Genomic DNA, 23,818 nt, shown 5'->3' on the forward strand with positions numbered 1-23,818 from the left:
AGGCACAGACAGTACTGCCTTCCTTATCTCTACTTATAAATGATGCAGGCACAGACAGTACTGTCCTCTTTTTTCTCACTATAAATGATGCAGGCACAGACAGTACTGCCCTCTTTTTTCTCACTATAAATGATGCAGGCACAGACAGTACTGCCTTCCTTTCTGTCACTAGAAATGATGTAGGCACATACAGTACTGTCTTCCTTATCTCTACTTACAAATGATGTAGGCACAGACAGTACTGCCTTCCTTTCTGTCACTATAAATGATGTAGGCACAGACACTACTGCCTTCCTTATCTCTACTTATAAATGATGCAGGCACAGACAATACTGCCCTCTTTTTTCTCACAATAAATGATGCAGGCACAGACAGTACTGCCTTCCTTTCTGTCACTAGAAATGATGTAGGCACAGACAGTACTGTCTTCCTTATCTCTACTTACAAATGATGTAGGCACAGACAGTACTGCCTTCAACTCTCTACCATTACATAATGTACATAATAAATAGGTTTTTTCCGGTGTCCGACCCAAGATGTTAGTCAAGTGTATATGGTGTATATTTGTTATGTCAGGTTTTAAAGACACTCACCTTCTAATATCACCAGGATGGCAAATCAGGTTCTAGAGGTTTGTTGATTTGCAAGCCCCAAGACAGCCGAGAGCCAAATCTGATCTGTGAAGACATATACAAAAATACAAATGTTAATGTAGATATATATATATATACCAGTATAGAACACTGCTTCTATATTTGTATTCTTTTTAAGTCCGGCAACAGCGCCACACCTGTCAGCAGGTTGTGTGTGGTACTGCAGCTGAGCCTCATTCACTTTAATAGTACTTAGGGGTTATATCATGTAGACAGATGACATCATTTTGACAATGCCTTTAAGAGGACTTCTATACCTTAAAGGAAATTTCACAGCTATAAACAAATATTCTTACTGCTAGGATTTGCCAAAAAAATAAAAGAAAAAAACTTTTACACTTTTTTTGACCTCCATACTACAAACTTTGAATAACCTGTGTAATAAATGGTTGTAGACAGCGCCACCATGAGGATGGTGTCAGTACTGCACAAATGCATATTCAAATCATTACAGGGCAATTAAAGGGCAAGTCCAGGGATAACTAGGAGAACCATTGGGATATGCATATCAGGCACAATTGGGCCAGAACTAAAGTTTTCTATAGGGTAAGTTGGGTGAACTTGACATGACCCTTTTGTTGACCCCATGCACTTTGGCAACCGTTATAGTGGAGTGACCTGAGCTTGTGGGTGGGTCGAAAGGCGTTCCTGGAAAAGGTGGGACTAATATGTTCCTATCCTATCACATAGAAGGTGCGCCATAGGGCAATAGGGGTTCTCTGATGATAAACTATGCATTTGACTTGGGAGGCACTATGGCTGCTGTCATAAGGGGTGTGGTCTGGGCTTGTAGGCGGGGTCAAAAGGTATTTTTTGGAAAAGGTGTTCACATAATGTTCCTATTTTAAATTATATAACGTGTACTTTACATAAACATATAAATTATAATTTTATCAGAAGTGTACTCCATCTACTGTCAAGTGGGCGGGGCTAGGTTATCTGCTCCATCCTAGAACCCCTTGTCTGACCATAGAGAGCCTAATTTGCATAATTTACATACCCAGCATTCTAACTAGGCTTTCTAGTGTCTGTTAGGTGGTCCGTGACTACAGAAGACAACCTAGCTCCGCCCATCTGACAGTAAAGGTTCGGAAATAAAAACGTCAATAAGTTAGGAATGGAGGGGGGCTAAAGAAAAAATTCCAAATGCGCCAGAATCAGTGGAGCAGTACTAATTAAACGAGTCAAAGAGCTGGAGTTGATAGAGATGGTGTAACTACCCCTTTAAGGGGTGTGGCCTGAGCTTATAGGCAAAATGTCTGCCATTTCATGGTATAGATATAGATGGGGTCTGAATTTAGGACTCCCCATATGTGTCAGAGATGGATTGGGATATCTATACCCCCTCAACAAAGTTATTAGGGCTAATTTAACCCCACGTAGGAAGCGGGCGGATTAATAATAAGCCATATTTCCCTTCATATACATCCCATGAATCAATGACGGCTCCGCGCAATCCTGTCAGGGGGTCGGAGGAGAAAAAATAAATACAAGGCGATTACGAATCGTTAGTTAAACGCCGACTCTGTTTCCCGCCTTCCGTTTATGATCAATAAATGTAATAATCTTATATCTTGTATTGCTCGGGAATCAATCATTCACATTCACGGATCATGAACCTGGATCTTTAAAGCGGCGTCCACGAGACAATAAATAATCCATGAAACACAGCGCCAAAGTCCCAGCAGTGAGCAAAACAACTGGCTAATGATTAAATGTAATAAATCTCCGGGAACCAGAGACAGGGAAAAATCACAGCGGAACGCGGCGTCCGTACGTGCAATGTGCTCAGGAGGGCAGCAGGGGGCGATGAAGAGCATTCACTCTCACTTGGGTCACTTTTTAATATATATTTGGGGGGTTCTGGTTCTCATTGAGGATATACAGTTGACACAGAGACTTACCACAATGCAACATGGGAAAAAAATATGCAAATGACCTGTATCTTCAGTGCCATACTGTAAATCAATGTCCGATCCATAAATAGGCCTTGAATCCTGGCGTTTCTATATCACTAGCAATGGTGAGGTAGTTGTCCAACATGATTGGTTGACTATATGACAAGCCCTCATGTAGTGATCAACCCATAAGTTCGGGGGCCTCACACCCCTCATCAATATGCATGCGCTTTAGTGCTCGCCAAGTGTATAATGGTTGAGGTCAGTATGGCAGCTGATCCTTGTGGGGATGTCCTGGCTTGATAAGTGCTCTTGTAGGTGCAAGCTATTTCCAAAAAGTTCAAGATAGGGGTAAGATTTTTGTAAGATTTTTATCAGTTGTGGCTCCTCAGGGGCGGGATTTGTTTTGAAAGGCGGAGTTTCTGAAAACACACTTGGTTTGTAAGCTATGAATATGATGCAGGATCTTGGCATTACATGGATGTTCTTGCATAGATATAAAGTGCTCCATTGATTATTGGCTTTCTCAATTTGGACCCCTACCCAGGAGTGGACCTACCATCTCTGCTGCCTGAGGTGAACTATAAAACAGTGTGCCCCAGTTTCCGAACCAAAAGTATCATATATCATGTTATTCTTTTAGTATGTGAATTCTCCATGCAGTGTCTGACACCCATGCTGTATCAGTTGTGGCTCCTCAGGGGCGGGATTTGTTTTGAAAGGCGGAGCTTCTGAAAACACACTTGGTTTGTAAGCTATGAATATGATGTAGGATCTTGCCATTACATGGATGTTCCTGCATAGGTATAAAGTGCTCCATTGATTATTGGGGTTGTCAATTTGGACACCCACCCAGGAGTGAACCATCTTTGCTGCCTGAGGCAAATTATCAAACATGCACCCCTCTTTCAAATCCAACAGTATCATATATCATGTTTTTCTTTTAGTATGTGAATTCTCCATGCAGTGTCTCACACCCATGCTGACATCAGGCGTGAAGAGACGCTATTTTTAATTGTCGGGTCCTGCTTTGCTTCCTTCAATTGGCGCTGCCTGAGGCGAGAGGCTCAACTGGCCTCATTCCTAGCGCACCCCTGCCCCCAGCAATCTGAGACGCATGATCTACCTTAATATCCTAATCACTGAAAACCCCCTTTAAGACATTTTGTGGGGAGGTGTTACTAATTCCCGCTGGAGGAGGAGTTACTTGTTATATAACGTTTTACAAGCAATGCCTCATGGGAAACAAAATATTCAAATGAACTCTCCCTGAACCTTATATAGTTGAAACAGCAACTCCACCTTATATATTACAGTGACACTTCTAGTGACTAAGCTCCAGATGACTAATTTCCTATCTCCCTCCATATAAAGTGCCGTCTTTTCACCAGGCCCAATGTCAATATTGATTGAACTCGGTTAAACTCCACCCGAAATCCGAAATGACTCGAACGTCTTTTTAACTTGTCCCACCGAAGGTTTTCGATATTATACGTTACAGAAGCGTCCGGGAGGATGCAGGTCAGAATTGTAAACGCATCAGACTAATAATGGCTAATAATAGCACAGCAACAAGTCACAGGAACAGCTGCAGCGTAGGGGGGGGGGGGGGCGGGGGGATGCGTCTAGTTCGGCCAGACGCTTATCTGGAAAGATTCAACCCGGGGAGGAAGTCACTAACCACAATTACATGAGAAATTACAAGACACGTGTGCTGCACGGGCTCCGTCTCATCCTTACTAACCATACTGCTACATTAGAATAACATAGACTATTAACACATCTATATTTATGGGCTAAAATATGTAGAAATGACATAATATTTACATAATATTTGGAAAAATAGCACGTTTTGAGCTAAAAAGTTCAAAAAACTTGCAAAAAGAGTAACCACTAGGTGGTGCTATGGAGTAAAATGGATAATAATCTGATTAGAAAGTAAAATGACCACTAGGTGGTGCTGTGAGCGCTCAAGTTTCTTTTAAAGGAGCTTTTATGTAGAATTGGTATGTGGTGTGATGTATACAGTACTAGATAGAGTCTTATTAATAATATTATTGATATGACCCATCAGGCCCTGCATTAGGCACATCATGATTTAGATAATTTCTATATTCTGGAGTGTTACAAAAGTTATACATTTTATATATTATATATCATATATGTCATAGTTTATATTTCTGCATAATAATAACTCATGTAGTAATAATACTTTATGTTATGGCTAATCAATTACACCTGCAATACCATGCCAAGCCACACGGTGCGCTGTTACGGAATACAAATGCTTGAAGGGCTCCCTAGGACCAATAAATTAACGGTGGGGTTCCCCAATCATTGTTTATAATATCCAGTTCAATACTTTTAGCAGTGGCAGTGCCCAGAATCCACTTCAGGCCAATCGGACTATGGTGCAGCGCAGTACCAGATATGACCACTATAAAAACATGGTGCTGTTCTTAGTATATAATGAAGGGAGTGGGGTGCCCTTTTAATCAGCTGATTGGCTGAAGTATTTTAAGACAATAGTCCCTGGATATCAATCATCACGGTGCAATGCACAATTTCCCCTGTAGGGGCTCTGCAAGGAAACTGTCTCTGGGTTCAAAGCTCAAAGATCAAAGTTCAATGCTGAGATAATGATAATAATGCCCATAATGAGACAAATTATGATCGTGTATCTCTACTTCTTCATCACTCAGCCCTTCGTCCTAACTCCCTCTCCCATCTCCATAGACTATAATGGGAAGCTGTAATCTGATGCCACTGTGAGCTGTCAGTCTGTCTTGGAAAACAAAGATGGATTCAGCAGCAGCTTTTGTGACCTAAAAAATTGATCAATTCGGATCAAACAGGAGAGTTTTACACTTGGAGAAAGTCCTTGAAACTGTTAATGAAGCGAGTCACGTTCCCGGACTAATATGAATAAGTCTTTGGTCACACTCCACAGATTTTCATGACTTTTCGGACATTTTACAGTTGTAATGAGAGGGCCGCGGGCGTGCAGGTCGGTGACGGGAAGAGATGTACAGCTTCACCTCAGAGTTCATGTTTTGGGAAGAGGGGGTGTATCTGTGCTTTGAGCCAATTGTCTTTAGATTTCAATAATTTTGGTGTAATGCTTCATTTCCCCTGTAGGGGCGCTGCAGGAAAATTGTTTCTTGGGTCCTCCACAGACCCCCAACCCAATTCTACAAGTGGCAGTATTGATTCTTTCTCACTCTCTTTTTCAGATCCCTTATGATCGAGTCGAATGATCTATGAAAAAGAGTTCAATTTCCCTGCAGCGCCACCACATGGTGAAATGAAGTATTACTCACTTCTCAATGGAATTAATGCGATCTTGGGTCCTCCAAGGACATAGACAATAACCAAGAGATTCTCTTTGTAGATATTTGGCTACTAGAAGGTGGTCCATAAAGCGATAATAGGATATTTGAAATTTTGGTAAAAAAAACAGACAGTTAAAGGGATTGTCCCAAGACTTCACATTACCCCCTATACATATAGTAGAGTACATGCTGCATTCATTTAAGACCCCCATTCGTGGACTCAGGTTGTTCCCTAGGGGTAACTAGGGAATTTTGTAACAACCACTTTAATTTTAAAGGGATTTTACATAGACTCTCCATAGACTTCTATGGGAAGCTGTAATGTGATGCTTCTGTGAGCTGACAGTCTTTGAAGTACATGTTGTGTCAAACCAGGCCCACCAAAATAAAAGTGATCCGGGGTCCCACTTTAAATCAACCCAAAGGAAATTGCTTTCAAGTTGGTTTGTCCTCAGATGGGCCTATTGGGGGATCCTATGATTCTATGGTGGGCCTGTCCCACGATTCCAATATGGGAATGTATAAGACATTTTTATACAGTACCTGGGTGTTAAGTTTGCGCCTACACGTAGGGGACCCTATGTCCCCTTCATACTATTAGAGGGGGATCTGATTTTACACGTATCAGAGAGGAGGAGGTTTCTCTAAGGGGGGGTCCAAAACGCTGATAACCAGATGTTCCGTAGAAATGAACGAAGCAATGGTCACATATAGGACATATTAAGACGTCAGTAGTTGAGGGGGACTCAGTGGTCAGACCCCCTTGCTGTATATTATTCACTTGGCACAGCGCCCTCTAGTGTTCCGCACATGGAAGTACAGTGCAGTGATTACATTGAATCTCAAGGGCATCCGCCCCCCCCCTTCCATTTTTCCATTATTTTGGGTTGTTATCCCCCCCACCCAAAACGATAAAATCAAGTGATGACTTCACTTGTGACTCCTCTTCATCTTAGTGTTTACTATACAATTACATCCGTTTACAGACAATACCAGTCAGGAGGCGGCGAGCCACGGGGCGAGGGGGGGTCAGCTGCTGTATTGTGTACGGTCTCAGGTCACACATGACCTTGATAGAGTACAGAGCGCCATAATTGTACACCTAAAGAGCGCTGGAGACCCAAAAACTGCATTTAAAGGGGATGCACAGGACTACAGAAACATGGCCGCCTTGGCTCATTGAAGTGAATGAAATTGAGCTGCAGTACCGCGGACATCCTGCGGTCAAGTCCGGCGCTGTTTGTAGACGAAAGCAGCCATGTTTTGTCAATTTTGTAAAATTCCCTTTAAAATTAAAGGGGTTGTTAAATCCCCATGGGGAACAAACTAAGTACAACACCGGGGGTTTCCATACCCCAAATGAATGGAGTGTGAACCTTGTCTATAGGGGGCATCTATAGGTAACACAGTCTTAAAGGAAAACCCACCAACTCTCCTTACATTCCAATGGAATATCAATAATGGAACAACTTACCTTTATACTGACCCTCTGTTATTCTTCTGGATACTTATAAATAAATTGGCAACTGGGTGTTACCATTTTGGACCGACTGTGGTAATCTTCATATATTTGTTATTCATGGCCTCCTTCCTTCTAAATCAACTCTTAGAATTATGCCAATTATCTAGAAAGGCTCTGGGGGTTGTTACCAGAGCCCCTATATGCTGCAGCTTCAAGGGCTTTTACACTGTCTCATCCTCCCCCTTATTTCTTAGCACTCCCCCCTCCCTCTGCTGGATGTAATCTCACTGCAGCAGAGGATGTTACAGAACACTTTGGGAGGGGAAAGTGCTCCTGCACACTGTAACAGCCTTTGAATCTGCAGCACGGAGGGGCTCTGGTAACACCCCAGGAACCCTTCAGGCTCATTAGCATAACTTTATAAGTTGATTTTAGAAGGAAGGAGGCCATGGACAAATATAACAACAAATATAAGAAGATTATCACAGTGACGGTGCCTGTATCTAAGTGTCCCCACTTTATCATGATGGATTTTGATGGTCGATTTCCTTTAAGTATTCTGGTTGGTGCTATGTCTTAACTTGGGTTGATCTGGGGTTTGTATTAGTTTATGAGGCTTGGTCTGGGGTTTGTATTAGTTTTTGGGGTTTGGTGTGGGGTTTAGATTCGTTTTTGGGGTTTGGTCTGGGTTTTGGATTAGTTTATGAGGCTTGGTCTGGGGTTTGTATTAGTTTTTGGGGGTTGGTCTGGGGTTTAGATTCGTTTTTGGATTCGTTGGTCTGGGTTTTGGATTAGTTTTTGGGGTTTGGTCTGGGGTTTCTATTAGGTTATGGAGTTTGGTCTGGGGTTTGTATTAGTCTACGGGGTTTGGCCTGGGGTTTCTATTAGGTTTTGGTCTGGGGTTAGTTTTAAATTATGGGGTTTGGTCTAAGGTTTCAATTAGTTTATGGGGTCTGGTCTGGGGTTTGTATTAGTTTATGGGGTTTAGTCTATGGTTTCTATTAGATTGTGGGGTTTAGTCTAGATGTTCTGGACTCTGACCTACTATGGGAAGTATATTAGTTTATGAATCTGTTTTGGAGCCTGTTTTAGTTTAGAACACTGTTTGGGGTTCTGTATTAACCTAGGAAGAATCTATTAGTTTAGGGTTTGGTCTGGGGTCTGTTTTAGTTCAGGGCTCTTGTCTGAGGTATGGGCTCTGTATTGGGTGTGAACTTTTTATTAGTTTTCGGTGTCTGGATTTAGGTTTGCATTAGGTAAAGATGTCGGTTTTAGTTTAGAGTATTGTCTGGAAGTCTGTATTAATTTAGGAAGTATATATTAGTTTATGGTTTGGCCTTGGGTCGGTGTTAGTTTAGGGCACTGGTTTGAGGGCTCTGTATTAATTAAGAGCTCTGGTCTGGGTGTGAATTAGTTTAGGATCGTACTCTAGGGTTTTGATTAGTTTTAAGGGTTTGGATTAGGTAAGGAGGTCTTGTCTGGGGTCTGTTTTTGTTTAGAAGGTTTGATCTGGTTGTGAAATACATGACTTCATGAAATCTATAACCTTCAACTAAGTTTCACACGCTCCATGGCACAGATGTGACCCTCTGCCTGCTCATCCATCAGGAATGTAACAGACATGAGGTGTTCATCACGCGGTATCTGCCACTGGACGACGCTCCTCCAGCTTTCAGTGTTACATCTACTCTGCTAAAAGCTATGAATTATAAAAGAGACGTGAAATGAAAAATGTCTCTGGGAGTCTCTTATCACGTCAGCGCTCTATGCCCAGGACACCGACGGATACACAGGGATTCTACCATCTCCATAGAAGCCCCCGGCTATCTGGAGGTCAGACCGAGAATAGAAGACTTTAAAAAATATCACATCTTACCTCTATATTCATTCCATCATTTCACTTTTATATCATATTTTTATATTTTTCCTACATCATTATTAGATTTTTTCTGATACAGAACTAAAAAATTCCTCTGCATAGACTTCACTTTATATGATAAACTTCTGGCTGCCTATAGTCACCACTAGGAGGAGCTATGGAGCAAACTCTATATTTATTACTATTACATTTCATATTAAATTTTTTATATATCATTACCAGTAATTACATTTTTCATAATACAGAACTCCAAATCCCCTGCAAGGACGATGCTTTAAACAATACAATTCTGTCTGCCTGTAGCCACCACTAGGGGGAGCTTTGGAGCAGACTCTACATTTATTACTGTTACAGTTCATATTATATTTTTTATCTATAAGTAGTTATGTTTTTCCTGATACAGAGCTCCAAATCCTCTCCATAGAGATTGAATTAAATGATAACATTTCGGCTGCCACTAGGGGGAGCTTTGGAGCAAACTCTTAATTTACTACTATTATATTTCATATTATATTTTTCATTATTTATGTTTTTCCTGATACAGAGCTCCAAATCCTTTGTATAGACAGTCCTTTAAATGTTAAAATTCTGCTTGCCTGTAGCCACCACTAGGGGGAGCTTTGGAGCAGACTCTACATTTATTACTATTACAGTTCATATTATATTTTTTATCTATCATTAATTACATTTTTCCTGGTACAGAGCTCGAAATCCTCTGCATAGAGATTGAATTAAATGTTAAAATTCTGCTTGCCTGTAGCCACCACTAGGGGGAGCTTTGGAGCAAACCTTTCATAAATTACTATTACATTTCATATTATAATATTATGTATTAGATAATATTTAGAGATTAATTTTCCAAAATTCACTTTGGCTTCAATTCTATAGAATCACACAACAGATTTGATCTACATAAATTTGGTCCAAACTAAAATATATGCCATGCCCATTTCTATAGGACACGCCCCTAACCTGTGGTATTTCAATCTCTTATAGTACATATGACTTCAGAATGAATACAGGCCCCACAAGGGACCTCAGGATTAACGTAACATTACTTATTTTTTAGATTTTTGTTTTCTCCACTCACCAGTCAATGCAAATTGTTATAATGGGCACCCGATAGTACACAATAAATAATACCGTATAACTGATTGTAACCCTTCATTGAGCAGGATGTAGAGCATATCCTCCCTGTCACTGGATGTGGTGAGTGGTTCTAATGTTCCACACATAAATGGAGCGCGGCCCATAAATATCTCATAAACGTAGAGGTTTACAAGGTGACGGGGAGTATTTCAATGTGACATTGAGGCTCCTATGTGCTACCTTACCACAGCTGAGCACGTGGGTGGCGGGCCGTGTACTCGTCCTCGCAGAAGTGAATCAAAAACTCACTGAACCTTAACACCAGGGCCTCAAAAATTTCCACTTGCAAACTAGATGACTACATCCTGTAAATTAGTGATTTTTGGTGAGTGTTTTTTTACAGATTTGCAGAAAACTTTAGGGGGCAACATTTTGGAGGGAAAAGTGATGAAAACCCTATATATAGCCCTCCGGAGGTTGTCTATGGCTCCTAAGGTGACCATTGGCTCCCGATTCTTCAACTTCCGATGGGCCGTTTGTGTTGATGTTCGTTGAACATGTGATGTCTGGACCAATCACAGCACTCAAACCTTAAAGCTGAGGCCAGGGATTGGCCCAGATGTCACATGCTCAACGAACATGATGCCATCAGTGATGCCCATTGGGAACATAAGAAACGGGAAGTAAATGGCCTCATAAACACGACCTTTATTTAGACGGACAAACATTATAGGGCACATTTACTTACCAGTCCCTGGCAGTTCCCCGATCCGGAATGTCCAACTGGAATGCGTTGGATTCACTAAGATCGTGCGGCCGATTTCCTGCATCTGCGCTTCCCCGATCAGGTCCGCCGGAGTTCACCTTCTTCTTCCCGGTGAATGTAAGTGCATGTCTTGCGACACAATTTTAAAGTTACATCCCGCGCTCAGTCGGATCGTCCGACGGCCCACCCCCTGCATTAAAGCTGGCGCGATTGTGCCCAAATCTGATCACGTGCTACACAATCCCTATCTAAATAGCTGTCACCGCGGCACAAATCCCGAAAATTTCCAAAAACTGATGAAAGTGCGTTCTGCGGACCCTTAAATGTTCTATTTCCTTACGTTTTTGCCTTGCGGTCTATCCATAGACGTCTATGGGAGTGCAAAGAAAATGGCCTACATGTGGCGTGGTCCACCCGTTTTTGCGATGGGTTACCCAGGTCAGGTGGGTGTCAACTCAACATATTTTTATGTTCATGGTGGCATATGGGTTATATATGGGTGACACATGGCCCGTTTTCGGGACCGCAAAATGCATATGGTCATGTGAATGAGGCCCAAGTATAACATTTCTTGCGGTGTACGCCTGACGGGTTACGGAGGGTGCACCTGGACTGGTGGAAGATGTTGGAGGTGGAAGGGGTTAATGCTATGTTGCACTTTAAGGGGAGGAGGTTTGTTGCAGGGCACTTCCCTCCTCCCCTTTTTTCCTGTATATAAGGAGAGCGAGTCTCCTCCCCTCTCTCTCTTGACTGCGGCACTCAAAGAAGCAGTCCCTCCCTAATTTATTGGTTGTTTGTTTTACTGTTTTTTGCATATTTTGTGTTTTTCTTTAGTTCTGAAGTCATAGCGGGCGGAAAATGGAAATCTGGGGTGCGTGCTTTGCTCGTCTGGCCAACTTGCCATCTGGGAGTCCAGATGGGCATAGTGCAGTCCCGAGCCGTTTACCGTCGGATGGAGAGTTTTTCACCTAAAGTGCCTAATGTTTTTCATAATGATGTTTTGAAATTGTGAAATTATATTTGTTAATAAATGCTGTGACCGTTTTTTCCACCACCCAACATGAGCCTCGGTCTTCAATGTTATATAGGTCACTACGGGTTTAATTGAATGCTGTTGGAAAAGTGCCGGGTTAAGCCATATCTTTATGTGGGTTAAGTTAAGCATTCCACCAGTCTTTAATTTCCCTCTAAATGCTGCCCCTTATAGGGTTTTTTCTTAAAATTTTTTTTGTCACAGATCTTGTTACTTTGAAAGCTGTGTTGTATTTCTTTGATAACGTTAAATCGGGGGCCTTTAACAAAATTTTTATCAACCTATACAACCTCCACAAATTCTGCTCTTTTATTTTTCATATTTCCTTTAGTGCCATAAAGTTACAAAGTGAGTGATGAAGGAAACCTATAAATGTAGATAAATATCATATAACATTCCCCTCAGATGTTTCCGGGCACCTGGACAATCCGTCTCTAGTGACCGGCTCGTGATACTGATACTAGCAGCAGGTTATAACTGGCTGCGGCCTTCCATTTTTAATCCAATACTGAGAATCCTATGGGAAGGCAGCCAGGGCCTGCGGTGAGGTCTGAGGCTTCTCACTACAACTAGGCCGCAGCCTCTCACCACGGTTACTGAATCTGGTTACCAGTAGTCATTATATCCAGGGTTTGGGTTAAAATGGTGGCTAAACGTTGGGTTTATCTATGAAGTATATCGGAGTGACAGGAAGAGGTGTATTAAAGGGGTCTCTGAGGGGGCATATTTAGGTAAAAAACAGTAAAACAAGTCAAACTATATTTTGGGGATAGTATTCAGTGTGAATATGACCACTGGACACTTCTGACTAAAATCAATGTACTGGGGGTCCTGCCCCGCACCTTCACACGAAATATAGCCTGCGCCAGTTCCTGGCATAGGTTATAGTGCAATTCTATGTCAGGCAGAACCTGGGGTAGGATTGTTTGGCAGAACAGTGAGTAGTGCAACCCTTAGTAAATGAGCCCCAATGCGCCAGCGTGTGGTAAATTTTCCCCAATGTGACCGCTGTGCCCAAGGATTGTGCTCAGTGATCAAGTCCATAATGAGTAAGGCATCAGAACTTCCAGTCTAATAGTTCTAGAAACCCAATAGAATGAGAACCACCACTGGAGCTGTTAAAGCCCTCCCAAGAAAAAGGGCATTTAAAAAAAAAAATAAAAAAGAATACACCTTTCAGAAGTTTTTTTCTAAAAAATTTAAAAACCCCTTTAAAGTATAGGCAAAAATGAAATAAAAAAATGTAATACAGGCAGTCCCCGGTTTACATACAAGATACGTTCCATAGGTTTGTTCTTAAGTTGAATTTGTATGTAAGTCGAAACGGTATATTTAATATAATTGTAGATCCAGACAAAATTTTTTTATTGCTCCAGTGACAACTGGAGTTTCAAATTTTTTTTGCTGTAATTGGACCAAGGATTGTCAATAAAGCTTCATTACAGACACCTTACAGCTGATCATTGCAGCCGGAGACTATAGTAACATCCAGAGAGCTTCACCAGAGGTCACAGTAGGGAGAAGGGTCCGTCTTTAACTAGGGGACGTCTGTAAGTCAGGTGTCCTTAAGTAGGGGATCGCCTGTATCCAGTAAATTACTGAAAGTAATCTGGAAAAAAAATATAAATACACAAAATTTTTAAAAAAATGAATGTAAAACTTGCCTGGAGAGGATAGAGAGAGTCTTCCTGTTACAGCAGCCGAATCTAGCCAAAAAACTTGACACATGGGTGGAGATTTTCCTTTAAGAAGGTTGAACAAATTACAAATGACCTTCAAAGGTCCTCTAGACTAACCAGTGTGGGGACCTGGCCCCTTTAACAACTAGTAAGACCAGATCTGTCACCCGGGGATAAAGTGTGTTAAAAAATAGTTCTGAAATTTTTTTTGTTTTTGTATTTTTTGCTCACACTTATTATTTTTACATAAATTATACATTATATTTATAATAATAATCATATTGTATTTTTAAATCCTCATTATCTTCATGCGTTATGGTGTAATAATGTATTCCTGGGGCATAATAATACCCCCAAAATATCCCAGTCCCAAATGACACTAATCTGCAATAGCAATGATGCCACTAGACAAGGGCGAAAAATAAAAAACAAAAAGCAGAACTTTTTCTTCACTAATTTAGAAAAATGGGGGGGGGGGAATATTATAAAAAAAAGTACTTTAAAACATTTTTTTACACTTTCTTTTATTTTTCTATATACAGGCAGTCCCCGGGTTACATACAAGATAGGGTCCATAGGTTTGTTCTTAAGTTGAATTTGTATGTAAGTTGGAACTGTGTATTTTATAATGGTAGATCCAGACAAAAAAATTTTTTGCCCCAGTGACAATTGGAGTTTCAAAATTTTTTGCTGTAATTGGACCAAGGATTATCAATAAAGCTTCATTACAGACACCTTACAGCTGATTATTGCAGTCTGGGACTATAGTAAAGCATCCAGAGAGCTTCACCAGAGGTCACAGTGGGCAGAGGGGTCCGTCTGTAACTAGGGGTCGTCTGTAAGTCGGGTGTATTTAAGTAGGGGACCGCCTGTAGAGTATTATCTTATATTTTCTTTGCCTTTTTCACATGTATTTGTCAAATTTTTTTACTGTATATTATATTATACACCACTTACTGTGGAAATTAACCCCAATAGGGCATATTTGGCAGCTGTTAAATTTACAGGGATTGTCCAAAATATTTAGTAACAATTACTGAACGGAGGCAGGGTTAGGGAAAATCTACCAGAAGGTGGGGGTGTGGTTATAAAATTTGGGGGTAGTACGGGGGTAAGGGGAAAAATGTTTAAATTTTTTTATCATCGCCGTCCTGGTGGATGATGCGGGTGCTCATCACACTCCTTCCTGGTTTACCCAAATAAGCTCCCACCAGTATTTGGGGCCTCCCTGGTCTTCATTACCCCACTTTGCGTTCTATTATGGAAGAATTTAACCCGTTCCCAATTTTAAAAAAAATCTAAAATTTTTTGTAAAATATTTTCCTTCTTGAAAACCTTTGATCTCCTCGAAGCCCCGTGATCAGCCGATTAAGAATCTGTTTACCTTCCGCCAGTGTCCGTTCGGGCAGAAACTTAATTGGGATTTTATGAGGTAACAGCTGGAGCTCTGAGGTCACGCCTCTCCCTGACATTTTCTTACCGTAGTCCCGCAGGTCAAAAAAAAAAGCAGGAAAAACTGCATCTGACCGGTTGCGGAGCAGCCGAGCGAAGAATGTCAACATTTTTTTGCAATGTTTTTAAAAGCTATTAAGGTCCTCATTTACACAGAGCCTGAGGATCAAAACCCCACGAGGACACAATTATTATAGGGAGGCGCGGTGATACCTCAGACCTCGTTCCTTCTTGGCCTTCAGATTTCCATCCCAAACATAAGATCTCCATATTACATCATGGCACAACTATTACACATACGGAACCGTTTTCAACCATGGAACCTTCAAAATTTTAAAACCACTTACGTCAGAATTTTGAGGAAGCTGTTTGGAGAGTGAGACAGTGTAACATCCTGTGAAGCTACAGCACGGAGGGGCTCTGGAAACACTCCCAGGAGTCCTTAAGGTGACTCATTAGCATCATTTTAAAAGTTGATTTTAGAAGGAAGAACGGCATAAATAAGAAACATAAGAAGATTACCACAGTCCCGGTGCCCGGATCTATGAGCAATGTCCCTGGTTTATCAGGATGGATTCTCATGGTAGATTATTTGTAATTTAAGACCCCAGACTCCGCCTACCTCTATATTAATAATAGACCACAGACTTCTATATTGATTAATGACCCCAGATCCGGATAATGATGTCAGACCTCAGCCCTCTTGATAGAGGACCCCAGACCCTTATATTAATATCTGACCCCGGACCAGGCCTCTGTATTACTATGAATCTGCAGACACAATCTCTATTTTAAAATCAGACCCCACCTCTATATTACTACTAGCCCCCCAAACCACTGATCCCATTATTAATATCAGACCCCAGACCTCTATATTAATATATTATGACCTCAGAGCCCTATACTGATTTCAGACCCCAGACCTTTATAGTAATAAATGACCTCAGACCAAATATTCGGACCACAGATCTGGGATTAAAAGGTCTAAAATACTACAAGTATCTCTAGCACATTCTGTGGTCCTCCATTGTAGACTGCATGGTTATTTAGGGAGGTTGGAGAAGGAGACCCTCTTGGATAAGCTAACGCCCCCTATAGGCCATATAAGAAGTAGACTATGAAGACTAAGCACAAGCCCATTGTAATTCCATAGTCTTTTACTGTCCGTAGTCAACTACTTACCATCGGCAAAGCAGCGACTGCGTTTATGGAGGACACATTGGCTCTAATGTAAATTATTTACTTGGGCCCGAGATACAGACTCCTCATCAATGCCTTAAAGGCTCCCTTTATATAAGACCTGGGCTGAAACTTCAGCAGAATATAAGATGTAGAGCTTCCAATCAACTGGAGCCGGCTGCACGGCACAACACATTGTAATGTACTAAGCATGTAATGTACTGAGCACTAAGGGACAGAGCAGGGAGTTAATATAATGCTATATATGTGAATGCCAGTGGGGCAATATCCATATAACCCCTCCTATTATGTCCAAAAACCAAGAGGACATAAGGACCTATAAGAACAGGCCACACCCTAGCTTAAGAAGTACAGGCTACACCCCTGCTTAAAGAGACCCAACCCTAGCTTAAGGAGTACTGACCACACCCTATCTTAGGAAGTAGAGGCCACACCCTTGCTCAAGGTCCTAAAATAACTGTACAATCAGAGTGACCGACATAAACAGCCAAAGTTAAAAAAAGCTCCAAGCTAGCTTTGTTGTTCCAACCACACCCTAACTTAATGAGGATGTGCCACTCTCAAGCTTAAGAAGTACAGGCTACACCCCCAGTTAAAGAGTACAGACCCCACCCGAGCTTAAAGAGTACAGGCCAAGGTACACAGGCTCCACCCTAGCTTAGTTCTTCAGACCACACCTTAGTTTAAGATGAACATGCCACACCCCAGCTTAAGAAGTGCAGGCTACACCCCTGCTTAAAAAATATAGACCCCACCCACTTAAGGAATACAGACTACACCCTTGCCTTAGGTATATTGCTCCACCCTAGCTTAATTGTTCCGACCACACCCTTGCTTAAGTAGGACATGTCACTCCCTAATTTAAGGAGTCCATGTCTACACCAGCTTTAAGAGTACACACCCTGCCCTAACTAAAGCAGTCCAGGTCCTACCTTAACTCAAGGAGTTAAGGTTAAGGGACACAGGCTCCACCCTAGCTTAAGGCATATAGGCCACATGCTTGTTTTTTAGAGTACAGGCCACACCCACGCTTAAGTAGTACAAGTCCTACTCTAGCTTAAAGTGTACAGACCCAGCTTAAGAAATACAAGCCCTACCATAGCTCTAGAAGTCCATTCCATGCCCTAGCGTTGGAAAGTACATCCTACACACTACTTTAAGGATTGTAGGCCTCATCATGGCTTACAGACTACAGGTCTCACCCTAGCTAAGAATACAGGCCACACCCACCTTGGATTTAGGGAGAACAGACCACAGTCTAGATTAAGAGGTACTGACCACACCTTAGCTTAAGAAGTACCCCAAATTTAAGAAGTATAGGCCACGCCCTAGCTTAAGAAGTAGAGGCCACGCCCATGCTTAAGGTTCTAAAATGACTGTATAATCAGAGCAACCCATATAAATAGTAGAAAATAAAGACACTTTACTACATATAGTGCCATCTCGCCCTAGGCCTATCTCACCCTAACTTAAGGAGTACGGGCCAAGGTGCAAAGACTCCACCCTTAATTAGTTGCTCTGACCACACCCAAGCTACCCTAGTAGCAGCAGAGTGCCCCCAATCATTAAAATTCCCTTTAAAAACATAACAACATAATAATGCATGCCCACATCTACCGAAGAGGTGGCACCCCAAAAATCCCTTTCAATGCTGCTCTATTAATATGGTGCACATAGGACCCCTGTTGCCATGATTGACCAGACCCTTAAGTGGATTTTATACTGTAAATAGAGGCTAAATATTTTTTGTGGGCCTTCTCCTTTAAATGTTAAACTCCAGACTGACTGCAGCCTCCACTAGAGGGAGCTCACTGCATACAAATTTAAAACAGCGCCGATAAAAACCTATCAGAACTCTAAAAACACATATTCACCAAGCTCCACCCCCTTTAAGCCCCACCCTTCTTAATACTGAGCTGACATGCTCCCTCTAGTGGTGGTCAGGATTTTGTCATTTAATGCGTTTGCTACGTAGGTTTAGAGCTCTGTGACATAAAATATTAGTTCTAAGGGATTAATCTTCTTAGAATTTTTTTGATTTAAAATTAAAGCCTGTAAACTTTTTGACTTCAGGCTACGCCTCCGGCAGATCAGTCTCATCTGGAGCCGGCGACAGAAGTTAAAGTGGTTCTCGAAAATCATTGTAAATTTTATTCCGGTCGTGGTCACTCCTGGGAACACATCGTCCCAATTTAATTTTCAGTTCCATCCTCCTCCCTGGAAGTCTGAGGACATACAATCTCTTCTGCATATTAACTATAGTCCACATAAATCAATGGGATCCTTCCCATAATGCAAAGCGAGCAGGAAGCATCTCAACAATAGATGGAGCACCACAATCCCACCATCGGATGTCATAAATCCTGAAATATCTGCACAGAATCCAGGGAATTTCCAGGGAATGACAGACAGCACATGGTCACCCTAATGTAATATCTATAGACTGTAAGCTCTTGTGTCACCCTCTCATCCTCATAGACTATAAGCTCTTGTGTCACCCCTCATCCTCATAGACGGTAAGCTCTTATGTCCCCCCTCATTCTCATAGACTGTAAGCTCTTGTGTCATCCCCTCATCCTCATAGACTGTAAGCTCTTGTGTCATCCCCTCATCCTCATACACTGTAAGCTCTTGTGTCACCACCTCATCCTCATAGACTGTAAGCTCTTGTGTCACCCCCTCATCCTCATAGACTGTAAGCTCTTGTGTCACCCCTTCATCCTCATAGACTGTAAGCTCTTGTGTCACCCCCTCATCCTCATAGACTGTAAGCTCTTGTGTCATCCCCTCATCCTCATACACTGTAAGCTCTTGTGTCACCACCTCATCCTCATAGACTGTAAGCTCTTGTGTCACCCCCCTCATCCTCATAGACTGTAAGCTCTTGTGTCACCCCCTCATCCTCATAGACTGTAAGCTCTTGTGTCATCCCCTCATCCTCATAGACTGTAAGCTCTTGTGTCCCCCCTCATCCTCATAGACTGTAAGCTCTTGTGTCACCCCCTCATCCTCATAGACTGTAAGCTCTTGTGTCATCCCCTCATCCTCATAGACTGTAAGCTCTTGTGTCACCCCTTCATCCTCATAGACTGTAAGCTCTTGTGTCACCCCCTCATCCTCATAGACTGTAAGCTCTTATGTCCCCCCCTCATCCTCATAGACTGTAAGCTCTTGTGTCACCCCCTCATCCCCATAGACTGTAAGCTCTTGTGTCACCTCCTCATCCTCATAGACTGTAAGCTCTTGTGTCACCCCCCTCATCCTCATAGACTGTAAGCTCTTGTGTCACCCCCTCATCCTCATAGACTGTAAGCTCTTGTGTCCCCCCTCATCCTCATAGACTGTAAGCTCTTGTGTCCCCCCTCATCCTCATAGACTGTAAGCTCTTGTGTCACCCCCTCATCCTCATAGACTGTAAGCTCTTGTGTCACCCCCTCCATCCTCATAGACTGTAAGCTCTTGTGTCACCCCCTCATCCTCATAGACTGTAAGCTCTCGTGTCACCCCCTCCATCCTCATAGACTGTAAGCTCTCGTGTCACCCCTCATCCTCATAGACTGTAAGCTCTTGTGTCACCCCTCATCCTCATAGACTGTAAGCTCTTGTGTCACCCCCTCATCCTCATAGACTGTAAGCTCTTATGTCATCTCCTCATCCTCATAGACTGTAAGCTCTTGGTTTCACCCCCTCATCCTCATAGACTGTAAGCTCTTGTGTCACCCCCTCATCCTCATAGACTGTAAGCTCTTATGTCATCTCCTCATCCTCATAGACTGTAAGCTCTTGGTTTCACCCCCTCATCCTCATAGACTGTAAGCTCTTGTGTCTCCCCCTCATCCTCATAGACTGTAAACTCTTGTGTCACCCCCTCATCCTCATAGACTGTAAGCTCTTATGTCATCTCCTCATCCTCATAGACTGTAAGCTCTTGGTTTCACCCCCTCATCCTCATAGACTGTAAGCTCTTGTGTCACCCCCTCATCCTCATAGACTGTAAGCTCTTGTGTCACCCCCTCATCCTCATAGACTGTAAGCTCTTGTGTCACCCCCTCATCCTCATAGACTGTAAGCTCTTGTGTCACCTCCTCATCCTCATAGACTGTAAGCTCTTGGTTTCACCCCCTCATCCTCATAGACTGTAAGCTCTTGTGTCACCCCCTCATCCCCATAGACTGTAAGCTCTTGTGTCATCCCCTCATCCTCATAGACTGTAAGCTCTTGTGTCACCCCCTCATCCTCATAGACTGTAAGCTCTTGTGTCACCCCCTCATCCTCATAGACTGTAAGCTCTTATGTCCCCCCCTCATCCTCATAGACTGTAAGCTCTTATGTCCCCCCCTCATCCTCATAGACTGTAAGCTCTTGTGTCACCTCCTCATCCTCATAGACTGTAAGCTCTTGGTTTCACCCCCTCATCCTCATAGACTGTAAGCTCTTGTGTCTCCCCCTCATCCTCATAGACTGTAAACTCTTGTGTCACCCCCTCATCCTCATAGACTGTAAGCTCTTATGTCACCTCCTCATCCTCATAGACTGTAAGCTCTTGGTTTAACCCCCTCATCCTCATAGACTGTAAGCTCTTGTGTCACCCCCTCATCCTCATAGACTGTAAGCTCTTGTGTCACCCCCTCATCCTCATAGACTGTAAGCTCTTGTGTCACCCCCTCATCCTCATAGACTGTAAGCTCTTGTGTCACCTCCTCATCCTCATAGACTGTAAGCTCTTGGTTTCACCCCCTCATCCTCATAGACTGTAAGCTCTTGTGTCACCCCCTCATCCCCATAGACTGTAAGCTCTTGTGTCACCTCCTCATCCTCATAGACTGTAAGCTCTTGTGTCACCCCCTCATCCTCATAGACTGTAAGCTCTTGTGTCACCCCCTCATCCTCATAGACTGTAAGCTCTTATGTCCCCCCCTCATCCTCATAGACTGTAAGCTCTTGTGTCCCCCCTCATCCTCATAGACTGTAAGCTCTTGTGTCACCCCCTCATCCTCATAGACTGTAAGCTCTTATGTCCCCCCCTCATCCTCATAGACTGTAAGCTCTTATGTCCCCCCCTCATCCTCATAAACTTAGGTATGGGATAGATATAGAAGTAAGTAGATACATCAATATTTTTATTTATATTATGTTTCAATTTTGTATCTATCTCCTATCTATTCATCTAACACTTATCTATATTACACCTATCTATCTCATATCTATCTATCTAATATCTATCTATCTATCTCATATCTATCTATCTCATATCTATCTATCTATCTATCTCATATCTATCTATCTATCTATCTATCTATCTATCTATCTATCTCATATCTATCTATCTCATATCTATCTATCTATCTATCTATCTATCTATCTATCTATCTATCTATCTATCTATCTATCTATCCCATATCTATCTCCTATCTATCTATCTATCTATCTATCTCATATCTATCTATCTATCTATCTATCTATCTATCTATCTATCTCATATCTATCTATCTCTATCCATCTAGTAACATTGTGATCCCAATGACCACAACTCATCTCTCAGTGAATATGGCCCCTGATAATCCAGTATATCACAGCGTGTTCCGTTACAATGTATCATCGCAGAAACATTTGTGCCAATCCTGACACTTTCTCTTCCTGCCTGGTAATTGGGGGGGGGGGGGATCCCTCCAGACGTCTCTCCCTGCATCCCTCTGACCCCCCCGCCGCCTTGTATCCCCCCATACACCCCTATACCCTGCATGCTGCTGTGTGTACCCCCGTGGTGCCCGTCACCTGCCCCCTTATTACGGGCACCCTGTTGGCAATGGCTGTGGCGGGGGGGACACAGGAAAGCCCTGTTTATCTATGGAGGACTCCCAGGCTTTGGGGGGAGGTGCAGGGAAAACACGAGCACTTAACCGCTTAGGTGCTGGAGGGAAGACAAGGATGTAAAGGTAGCAATTTTTTTTGGGGGGGGGGGGGTGCACCCCCAGGTGACAGGGACTCACCTGACTGACGGTGTCGCCCCTTCTTGTATTGGGAAGGATCCGGTCCAGATGCAGGAGGTCTCCGGGATGTGTCAGACAGAAGCTTAAAGGGGGGATGCAGGGAGGCTTAAAGGGGGTGACATGGTGGCCCCTCCAGACAGGACAATCCCCGGCCCTGGCGCGGAGCTGTCTATGGCTGGATCCCTTTCTGCGCTGCTGCCATCCTCTCTGTGTGTTCCTCCCTCTCTCCTCCCATCCTGTGATATTACAGGACCTGCAGCAGCACAGGGGACAGGCTACACACAGCTCGCCCGCTGCCCTGCATGGCATCTAACCGGACTACTCCCTCTAAGCTCATGTCACCCAGCTTTCCCACATACCTGAATGGCACATCTAGTAAGGGGGGAACCCGACTACTCCATCTGAGCTCATGTCACCCAGCTTTACCACACCCCTGAATGGCACATCTAGTAAGGGGGGAACCGGACTACTTCCTCTAAGCTCATGTCACCCAGCTTTACCACATACCTGAATGGCACATCTAGTAAAGGGGGAAACCGGACTACTTCATCTGAGCTCATGTCACCCAGCTTTCCCACACCCCTGAATGGCACATCTAGTAAGGGGGGAACCGGACTACTCCATCTGAGCTCATGTCACCCAGCTTTAACACACCCCTGAATGGCACATCTAGTAAGGGGGGAACCGGATTACTCCATCTGAGCTCATGTCACCCAGCTTTACCACACCCCTGAATGGCACATCTAGTAAGGGGGGAACCGGATTACTCCATCTGAGCTCATGTCACCCAGCTTTACCACATACCTGAATGGCACATCTAGTAAGGGGGGAACCGGACTACTCCATCTGAGCTCATGTCACCCAGCTTTACCACACCCCTGAATGGCACATCTAGTAAGGGGGGAACCGGACTACTCCCTCTAAGGTCATGTCACCCAGCTTTACCACATCCCTGAATGGCACATCTAGTAAGGGGGGAACCGGACTACTTCCTCTAAGCTCATGTCACCCAGCTTTCCCATACCCCTGAATGGCACATCTACTTAAGGAGCAAACCGGACTACTCCCTCTAATCTCATGTCACCCAGCTTTACCACATCCCTGAATAGCACATCTAAGAGGGGGGAGACTGGATTACTCCCTCTAAGGTCATGTCAACCAGCTTTCCCACACCCCTGAATGGCACATCTACTAAGGGGGGGGGGGGACCGGACTACTCCAACTGAGTTCATGTCACCCAGTTTTTCCACAATCCTTAATACATCTACTTAGGAGGGGACTGGATGACTCCCTTCGAACTCGTCACCCAGCTTTCCTACTCTCCTCAATGGCAAATCTACTTGGGGGGGGGGCTGTATGATTCCCTCTGAGTTTATGTCACCCAG

General features: G+C 43.1%; 1 protein-coding gene across 2 annotated transcripts in view; it reads right to left on the minus strand.

Moving 5' to 3' along the window:
- ARHGAP8 (Rho GTPase activating protein 8) overlaps positions 1 to 22,680 on the minus strand; it is a 104,675-nt gene extending 81,995 nt beyond the window's left edge. The window contains exons 1-3 of one of the 2 annotated variants that reach the window (XM_072145327.1): positions 22,434 to 22,680; positions 8,892 to 9,044; positions 594 to 677 (exon numbers count right to left, since the gene is read on the minus strand). The gene's annotated coding sequence lies outside the window, so the exon portion shown is untranslated. The remainder of the gene's footprint in view (positions 1 to 593; positions 678 to 8,891; positions 9,045 to 22,433) is intronic. The other variant, XM_072145326.1, reaches the window with a different exon arrangement.
- Between the last annotated feature and the right edge of the window lie 1,138 nt (positions 22,681 to 23,818).

Source organism: Engystomops pustulosus, chromosome 4 (assembly GCF_040894005.1).
Source record: "Engystomops pustulosus chromosome 4, aEngPut4.maternal, whole genome shotgun sequence".
Taxonomy (NCBI): domain Eukaryota; kingdom Metazoa; phylum Chordata; class Amphibia; order Anura; family Leptodactylidae; genus Engystomops; species Engystomops pustulosus.